The sequence below is a fragment of the Vidua chalybeata genome, chromosome 5 (assembly GCF_026979565.1).
Source record: "Vidua chalybeata isolate OUT-0048 chromosome 5, bVidCha1 merged haplotype, whole genome shotgun sequence".
In the NCBI taxonomy this organism is placed as follows: Eukaryota; Metazoa; Chordata; class Aves; order Passeriformes; family Viduidae; genus Vidua; species Vidua chalybeata.
This window is the reverse complement of record NC_071534.1, coordinates 29,876,560-29,886,738: the sequence shown is the minus strand read 5'-3', so window position 1 is coordinate 29,886,738 and position 10,179 is coordinate 29,876,560.

Here is a 10,179-nt window from a genome sequence, read left to right as displayed (position 1 = left end):
TTTTGGAAACCTCCAACATCAGTGGAGATCATGTTCCTAAGAAATGGGTTCAAAAGAGGTCAGGACAGGTTTATTTTTATATTATGAAAAAGCCAGAGGCACTTAGGTTCAGCAAACCGCTTGTCTGCCATTAAGGAGACCTGCAGTGCCACCTGGGAAACACTGTGCCTAAAATCACAGGGGGACAGAGCTTCCCAAGGGGAACAGTACTGCCATATTTTAGAGCTGGTTTAAATCACTGTGACCCCACAGCCCACTGCACACACAGTATCCATCCTGGCTGGGAGGGAACTATAAGCTCACAGAAACCTCAACCTTCACAAGTAGAAGTATTTATAAGAGAGAAGAAAAATTAGGAAGGATGGGAAGAAACGGCTGAAGACAAAAATTATTCCTCTCCTCTCCTCTCCTCTCCTCTCCTCTCCTCTCCTCTCCTCTCCTCTCCTCTCCTCTCCTCTCCTCTCCTCTCCTCTCCTCTCCTCTCCTCTCCTCTCCTCTCCTCTCCTCTCCTCTCCTCTCCTCTCCTCTCCTCTCCTCTCCTCTCCTCTCCTCTCCTCTCCTCTCCTCTCCTCTCCTCTCCTCTCCTCTCCCAAAGAATCCCCTTCTCCAGAACTTGACAACAGGCATGATAAAGCCCATGGCTAAGATGTTTCTGATCTCCTCTGTTCCTGATAACAGCTTCTCTCTCCTTAGACAACAGCTCAGTTTTTCAGGAGGAAGCCTTGCTTCCACAGCAGCATGAAGGGTTTTTGGGCAGCAGAGCCAGCTGCGAGGCTGCTGGGTTTTGGGAGGACAGCTGTGCCAGGTTCTCGAGGGCAGAGAGCCTTTGAGGGAGCACAGGGAAGTGACTGGAATGAGGTGCCACGGGAGTTTGGCAGACACAGACAGCACCTGACAGGCAAAAATGGGACATGAAAAGCTTTGCAGAGTGGATGTAGGAAATGCTGGGTTGAGGGGGAGCATCCGTGGGAACAAGCTGGTGAATCCAGCTACAACTTAGCTTCAACTCAGTGTAAAGGTAGAAGGGGTCAAGGAGACCAGATGCAGAAATAGTAGGTTAGCAATTGTGTGATGCCTGTAGTATGTTATGTTTATAATCTATTAGTGAATTACTCTCCTCCCTCTTTCTATCTCTCATCTTCTGACATTTGGAATCATTTTGCTGTATGACATACCTCAGTTTAGAATAATCATCTGTATTTCTCATGAGTCTGGAAATAGAGTCTGGCCCCAGGGACTGTGGGACAAGCACATAATTCACTGGCCAGAAGCAGAGGTACCAAACAAAGACTCCTCCATACAGACACCCACCCTGGTTCTCGGGTGGCACACGACAAGCCCTAGGAGAGAGAAGTTGTTGAAGTCTGATGCGGTGAGCTCAGTATTCAATAACAAAACATTGTGCACAATGTTCACCTTTTGCTTTCTATTACCTGTCCTTTATTTATTTATTTATTTATTTTATATCTGGCTAGCTATGTCTGGGAGCTTCCTGGTTAAAATCTGTTTCAGGAGTATGTAGGTCAAGCCAGCCTACCCTTAAGAGAGACATGAATTGTATCCCTCCAAATGCTGCGCCTGTGGAGTGAATCTGAGCACTCCCCGAAGTCTCTCAAATGGGATTTTTCTTCTCCCTGCTTAGCACCTGAAGCTGTTTTTAACATTGATATGCCAAAGTAGGTATCTCCAAACATGTGATAAGTAAAAACAGCAGACTTGGGAATGAGGTACATCTGCAAAGCCCCTGTCCCACGGCCTCTCCAATAGGACATCAAAGAAAATGTGATCAGTGAGAAATGTCTGGTCAGCTTAACCATTAACACAGACTGAACTATTCAACCTTCTTTATAAAGGCAAACTTGTGGGCAGCTCTGGTGGGATGACATTTTCCTTGAGTGACATCACTCTACAATAATTTCTTAAAAATACTGTGATGAAACATGCAAGAAGAAAAGTATTCTGGCCTTTCCAGACACCTGTGAGTCATCCTAGACTGCTTTTTCTACCTCCAAATAGAGACAGTTAGAAAAGGTCGTTTTCTGAAAGCTGTAGCAGTGACAGAGACATTAATACAAAGAGTAATTAAAGTACATTGTTGATATATTCTGGCTCTCTAAAACCTTCAGGCAATCAGGCTATTTTCCCCCTAACTTATACCCATTTCACAAAGTTTATTTATTGTAAATCTCCATCCTTTGCAATATTAAGGCATGCAAGCTTAAAACACCTGATTAAATGGTTTCCTGGGTTTTGGAGCATTATTGTGCTGTCTGTGAGATGGTGACACCTCACTGGCTGCATGGGGAAGAAAATCAGCCTCAGACAGGAAACTCTAAAAATACAGCTTTATTGCTGTATTTTATTGTAGTCTCATGTCCAGAGGACACTGTGGCTTTGGTCATTGTTTGCATCTGGCCCTGGTGACAAAGGGACACACCTCCCCTTTAAGCTGTTGTTGAATTACAGCAGGCCCTAGTCCTTCCCTGGTCCTATTATCCTGGAGGGATAAAAGGCACAGCTGGAGCGTGGTGGGCACACAGAGTCTGTCTGCACTGGGGAACCTGACTGATTTGTCTTTTGAGTAACTTGCCCCATCCTTGCCCCTCACACACACATTTGCCACCCTCCCAGGTAACAAAGGCCAGCTTTGTCCCCAGCTGATGCCACCTCATCTTGTGGCCAGCATGGAATGGAGCACTTCTGTAGTTCTTTGTGTAGATCTCCTTAAAGCTGTTGCAACAAGGGACACAAAGGAAATCCTTTCCCACTCTCCAAGGCAAAATGCTGAGTTTGGATGGACAAACAGTAACAGCTGTCCCTCCAATTGGGGTATCAGTGCAATTTATTACTGCAATAGTAAAATCTTGTGCACAATATTCACCTTTTGTTTTCTAATAACTCTTCTTTGTGTGTTCTGTTTAATTAGCCACCAAATCTAGCTGTCCTAGGGGCTTCCTGTCTCAAGTGTCTGTTCCAGGAGTATGTAGGTCAAGCCAGCCTACCCTTAAGAGAGGCATGAATTGTATCCCTCTGAAAGTTGTGCCCATGGAGTGAATCTGAGAACTCCCTCAAGTCTCTCAAATGGGATTTTATTCATGTCCATGCTCAGCACCTGAAGCTATTCATCCTGGGGGTTACAGACTGTTCTGGAATGGTGAATCTTTGCATCCCTTTTCCACTTTTACTCCGTGTCTGTGTGCAAGGACTGGAGGCTGTGACTCCCACCTCCTCTTGGATATATTGACTCACACTAGAACATGGACCACATCCACGCATTCTCAATCCATCTATCTGGATAAGTGACAATGTGAGTGATTCCAGGCAAGGTGGAACATTTTTGAGAGAAAAGCCTGGCATTGAATCTAGTGTTTGACAGAGTGGTGTGTGGGTATCCCTTGAAAACTGTAAGCAAGCATGACCACAAACAGTTCAGAGACTCTCTGTTCTCTACAACTGTGTTCTTCTAGACTAAGAGACTGACCTGAAGATGTGCTCTCAAAGGACTGAGCTGAAGATTTTGAAAGAAAGGAATCCATCCAGGTGGTCACAAGGAAGAGTGCCTCCTTGTAACCAATTTTGGTGTGCTTCTCTCCTCAGCATAAGGTTAAGGAGGGTTAAAACACCAGAACAATGCATTTCTGGCAAGTGCAGCAGCTGCCTCTATTGTGTCTGGTTGAGAGTTCTGGAGTACGTCAGGATTATGAATCATAAGAAAAAAAGAGAATTCAAAGCTGTGCAGTGCAATGTCTCCTCACAAGCATTCCAGTGCAATCCTGCAGTCCTGTTTCTGAGAAATCCCATCCCCTTTGACCTCAGTGGGGCAGAGTAATAAATCTCTGCTAACACCAGAGATCAGGTTTTGTGTGTACGCTGGTCAGAATTAACATAACAAGGGCTAAACACAGGATGAAAGTGGAAGGGGCTGCCAGAGTGAACAAGACCAACTGCACAGCACCACGTGGTGTTTAGTTCCAAGAATCCGGTGACACAACCCAAACACAGAAACCACATCACCATGGCCCAGGAGCTACCAATACTGGAAAACCACAGGAAGTGAGCACAGGTGATCAAGGGCACAGTTAAGGTCCTCATTCCCTGCAGGAGTAAGAAACATGTTAGATCAAGTGCCTCGATAATCTAAGAAATAATCCAGTTATTTCCAGTTACCATGAAGAGGTAACAAAGAATTTTAACAATCCCTGTCACTAAAGTTGGGGCTGATGTATTTTTGAAGAGCCACAAGTCACAACACACTTGGTCTGAACACAGGAGACTCTGGAAAATGTACGATTAACTGCCAAAATTCTGCTGTCCCTCAGTGTCAGATGGGATGGACAGAAAGGAACCACAAGTTCCCTTTATGAGGGGAACAACAACTTGTTTGCATTTTTACTTCATTATTTCAGAAGTTACATTATTGCAGCTTTATTCCGGCAGCCACCAAGCATAAAGAGCTGTGCAGGATATAGGCACAATCTTGCTTATCATGGTAAATATTATCACTTCATTACTCTAATGATCAGATTCATTTCTGACTCTGCTCCATAGGATTCTTCCTGATAGATCTTCTCTGAAAGGATTTGTTTTTTGCATTTTAGCCTACAACTTACTGTCTATTCCACAGCCCACCAAAAGTCAGGCCTTCAGATGAGGTTAATATCCACTGTTACACAACAAACAATTAAATATGACCTAGTCATAAAGAACAAGTCACACAGTTCAGGATCACTGGCATCTACAGATGCCAAGCCATTTTGTTAAATCATACAAACTCATGACAACTTTTGTGAAGAGAAAATTGATCCCTCACTACCCAGCTACACCTGAGATTAAAACCACTGCATTTTATCATGCCTCACTTCCTGAATTCCTTCTGTTAGAGAGGTTGGCAGGGATTTAGTACTCAATTACTTTTAATTGGTCAATTAAGGACCAGGTGGAAGGAACTACACAGGTGCAAGTGGATCCCTACTCATTCACCTGAAGCTGCTTCAAAATACCTGCAGAGGAAGCAGCCAAACAGATTGTCCTCTGCTGAAAAATACTAATGCCAGAGCAGAATTGCCCTTTGCATGCTTGAGCATACCAGAACAAGTCAGAGCTGCTCCTTCTGCCTCACAGGAGGATTTCACTCTCAGCACACAAGCCAGCTTGTTGGAACCACAGGAAGGATTTCTCTTGCTGTTGACCAACACTAGCAAGGGCAGATGCCACCCTGTGCTCCCCATGGATCTGTCTGGCACACTGAAAGCTTCAGGACTTACAGAGTGCCTGGGAATGTCAGTTAAGCTAAAGCACTCAGGTTTGGGCTCTTGGATGCCTGAAGCAAGCTGGAACACTCCACCCAGACCCACTGTAGGCACCTTTCCATAGCTGGCTCCCATAGCACAAGTTAAAACCACGTAATTTGAACCAGTTCCATCATTTTATGTTCAAACTCTGTGCCTTTTGGGGAAGGAGGACAACATTGTGCATCCTTTAGTAATCAAATTTAGGTGTGACCTGGCTTCTCCACTGCTGAGGGTGAATGCACATCCATGCAGCAGCCCTAGCCCTGACTGATGCTGTAGGGAGCGAGGAGTAGGGACACCAGGAGATCTGCTGTGAGGTGGGTATTAACATTCACTCACTGCCCTTGAATTAATCCAAGATGTTTTTTCTTCTTCTCTGCAGTGTTTCCCTTCCATGATTTTACACTGTGCCTCTGTAAATCACACAGGAGCTGCACAGAGAGGCACATGCCCCACTTTGTGGTGCTGAGGACAGCCAGGATGCCTCCTTAGCTTTACACACACGTACCTGGTGCCAGGTACCGCTTCCTCTCCATCAATCACCGTTTGATAACACCTGGATGATTCTAGTGGCTTTTCTGTAGCTGGACAAATTACTGCACTCTCACTGCGCTGCCACACAGGGAAAGCTTCCTGCCAGCAGCCTATTGCCATTTTTAGAACACCACCAAGAGAAAACCTCCATTGCCTTCAGCTGTGCCAAGCTGTGCCTTCAGCCCCAAGTCCAGTAAACACCCAGGGAGCTCACTGGCACATCTGAACACTGCCCAGTTTTTTGAATGAATCCTTGCTTATATTGTTTGCTGACACCAGCATTCAAAATAAAATAGCAGGCTGACTGTTAGGAGAACCCACACTTTTTCTGATACTTCTGGAGAGAAAACAGAGAGACGGAACAAGATTTTTTTTCTTTTCAGCAAGATTTGTTAGGTTGGGATCAATTGTATCCTGACTGCCCTGACATTTTTCCTTCTATATCGACCTTCTTCAGTGCTGAAATAAAATCTGCCTTCCCCTGTCTTTCCCAGTGGAAGGCACCAAGCACATATACTGTTACTTTTGACTATTCATCATTCTGCAATACCTGGAGAAAGCACCAGAGAAACTCCTGCAGAAGCCCTATCTCCACAATCTCAAGTGTAAGAGCCCTCTTCTTCTGAGCTCTTAGCTTCAAAGGTGTTGTACTTTCTTTTAATGAATGTAGCTTCTCTCTCTTGGGTCATGGTTTGAGAAAACAATTGGGATTTTTCTCTAGCACTTGTAGAAAGTTAATGTGCATTTAACTGCTTTCCCAGACAGCCATAGAATGGAGTATGTTTTTTCCTGAAAGAGGGCTTTTATTCCAATCTGAGGAAGGATGTTTCACAGCCAAATTACACAGTCCCTACTCAGTTACAAATTTCTACTTCACAAAATTATTCATTTAGGCCATCAGTGAAGCGTGTAAGAGGTTAAACCCAGGACCCAAGTAATATTTACAGTAAGTAAATATCAAGTTTAAATGGTCAGTGTAAAACAGTTTGCACTGTTGTGTTATGTTTTTTGAGTGTTAGGTACAGACAGAAATTCAGAAGAAACATGGTTCTGGTGTAAACAGCTGTAAAATAGACATCCTTTTTGCTCAGAGCATGAGGTGAATGTGTTCAGTTATTTGTCCGTGCCAGGTGAGTGAGCAGCAGCAGCAAGAATATAAAATTCCTGGTCTAGCTACAGTGAAAAAGCCTACAAAGCTTTCCAGGAAACAAAAATATACATAAAACCTGCATCTAAGTGTACACAAACAGCATGCAGTCATTGTCAAGCTGCACTCCTTCAAAGCATGTTACACTAAAAACATTGAAACAGACAGAAGCTTCCTGAAGATCATTTCCACTATGGATACCACTTACTGCAAGCATCTAAAACAGTGTCTGAGATACCTGAAATGTAAACAAAAGCTGGCAAACTTTGTTTTCTGTGCTCTTTGTTGCTAGAACATGGGTTACAGGTAAAAAGTTACTGTCAGTCAAGCAATAAAATGTTTTTAAGTCAATAAAAGTCATTCAAGCTTTCTTCCACAGATCTTAAAGAAAAAAGCTAGAATAAAACTTTTTCTCTAGCCTCAGGTTTGATGCCTGAAAATTGCACTTTTGTTATTTCTTATGTAAGACTATATAACAAGCGATGTAAAACACAAATACAATTTCTTTCTTTAGAGGAGTCTGCCTTTGTTTAACAGTGAGTCAGCATCATCTGACAGATCAATTTTCTCTAAGTGTAGGATGTGGATTTTGCATATCACACTCTCCAAGGGCACCTGTTGGAAACTTGCGTCGCTACAGCGTGGAATTTCACACCACACATAAGGTCAACTCAGTAGCCTCCCAGCACATCACAAAGTCTCATCAGTAGGAATGAGGCTGATATACCTTGAGATACCTCAAGTTTTCTGCCCTCCAGATCTGCCTTTCTATAAAGGGGACACAACATTCCTTAACACAACATTCTTAACACTAAACGCTGGTTCTTTCTGAAGCTGTGTGGGTCTCGTATCTACAGGATCAAGAGGAGGGACCTTAGGAGGAGTCGAATTCCACCTCCTGAGCAGAGGTCAGTCAGTTGTGAGGTCAGATGAGGCTGGCCAGAGCTTTAAGCAGCCAAGTCTTGAAAAACCTCCCAGGATTTTCAGCTTCTCTGGGGACCGTGTTGCAAAATTTACTTGTCCTGACATGGAAAACGCTTTTCCTTGTGACCAGTCTGAACCTCTGTTGTTCCAATCTCTGTCCACCATCATCCTCCTTCTGCCAAACACCACTGTGAACAGCCTGGTCCTGTCTTTTCATAAGCCCCCATAGATGTGGGCTGGCTGCTGCTAGGCATCCCCAAAGCCATCCCATGAGCAGGCTGCTCTTAGGTGTCCCAAAGCCATTCCTGTTCCCAGCCTAGCTCACTCAGCCTCTCCTCATGGGGGATGTGCTCCAGCCCATGCTGAACCCAGGGGCCCACAGTTGTCGGGAATGTTCCAGGTGCACTCCATCACATGCTGAACACAGGGAAATTATCACCTTCCTCCATCTCCAGGCGGTGCTCCCCCTAACACAGCCCGGGATGCTGCTGGCCCATTGTATTCCCAGGGCCAGCTGCCGGCTCATGCTCAGCCTGATGTGTACCAAGGCCCAAGCTCCATCTGAGCAGAGCTGCTCTCCAGCCTGCCGGTCTCTGGCCTGTATTGTTGAAAACTGCCAAAATCTTTTGGTATCAAGTCTGTGGGGATGGCCAAACACTTCCCCCCATGCCATACACAGCAGAAGCTACCAGATCTTCCAAGATCATCTGCAATAGAAGCCAAGATTAACTCTATGTAGACATTAAGCTAAAATAATGTTACTACATTTTTTTCCCAGTACCTTTAAAAAAAAGTGTACAAATTCCTCTTTATTCTTGTTTCTGAAAAACAGAACAGCTGCTGCGAGGTGTTCCTTTCCTCCAAGCACAGTTGTTTATAGTAAAGAAGACTAGGCTTTTATCAGTTGCTTATGTTTACTAAATTGATTCCAACATCTTTGCCAGTGGGCTGTATGGATTCCCAGAGTGAGATGCTCCTGCTCATTTGAAGTGGCTGAGATGGTTTTTCAATGGAATTTTCCATTATGCTCTGTACTATTTTTCTTCAAAGCACAATTTGTTCACTGGGCAGTACTTCTTGTCCAACATAACATGCAGAACCATTGCTCAACACTTTTGTTTTCTTCCCACATGCTCTACCTCCATCTATTCTCTTGTCTCAACCTTAAGTTTCCTTTCACAACTCTCTTGCAGGTAATGTGCTACGTTTGTTACCAGCTGCTATGTCCACTTTGTTTCCCCCTGCTTCCTGCCCCTCTCTCGGGTATTAAAATTTGGAAAGCAGTCAAGGTTTCTCATGGAAGACACAATGTCACACAGGCTGGGGATGAGCAGACTAAGCGGCCCTGGCAGAAGGACTTGGGGATGCTCTGGGTGAGAGCTGGCCCTGCCCCAAGCCAGAACCCCCCTGTGCTGGGCTGCACTCAGAGCCCCAGGGCAGCAGGGCAGGGGGGATTCTGCCCCTCTGCCCCGCTCTATTGAGACCCCCCTGCAGGGCTGCATCCAGCCCTGGGCCCAGCACAGGAAAGACAGGGAGCTGCTGGAGCCAGGCCAGAGCAGGGACACCAAGGGGATCAGAGGGATGGAGCACTTCTGCTGGGAGGAAAGGCTGAGGGAATTGGGATTGGTCAGCCTGGAGAAGAGAAGGCTTTGGGATGACCTCATCGTGGCCTTGCAGTGCCTGAAGGGAGCCCACAGGAAAGATGGAGAGAGACTCTGGACAAGGGCCTGGAGTGACAGGACAAGGGGGAATGGCTTCACACTGACAGAGAGCATGTTTAGATTGGATATTAGGAAGAAATTCTTCCCTGTGAGGGTGCTGAGGCCCTGGCACAGGTTGCCCAGAGAAGCTGTGGCTGCCCCATCCCTGGAAATGTCCAAGGCCAGGTGGGATGGGGCTCTGAGCAACCTGGGATAGTGGAAGCTGTCCAGCAGGAGGTTGGAATGAGATGAGCTTTAAGGTCCCATTCCATTCTATGATTCTCTGACTCCCACACTTTTTCTAATGAATTGAAAGTAAGAGTGTTATAAATGACCCAGAACCTGTAAACCTGCATGCCCTACAATTCTTGCCTGAGTACAATGAGACCATTACCATCACACAGTGTGTTCTGAACAGAGATGTTCAAACCCCAATAGCAGTAGCTGGACAAATCAGCACATGATAAAGAGCAAAGGAATCCACATCTCCAGCCCCAATCTAATGCTTTGTCCATTAAACAGCTGTAGCAAATCAGTGTTTTCCCTCTTTTGTTTTGTCAGACCCAACAGAAGATACACACTT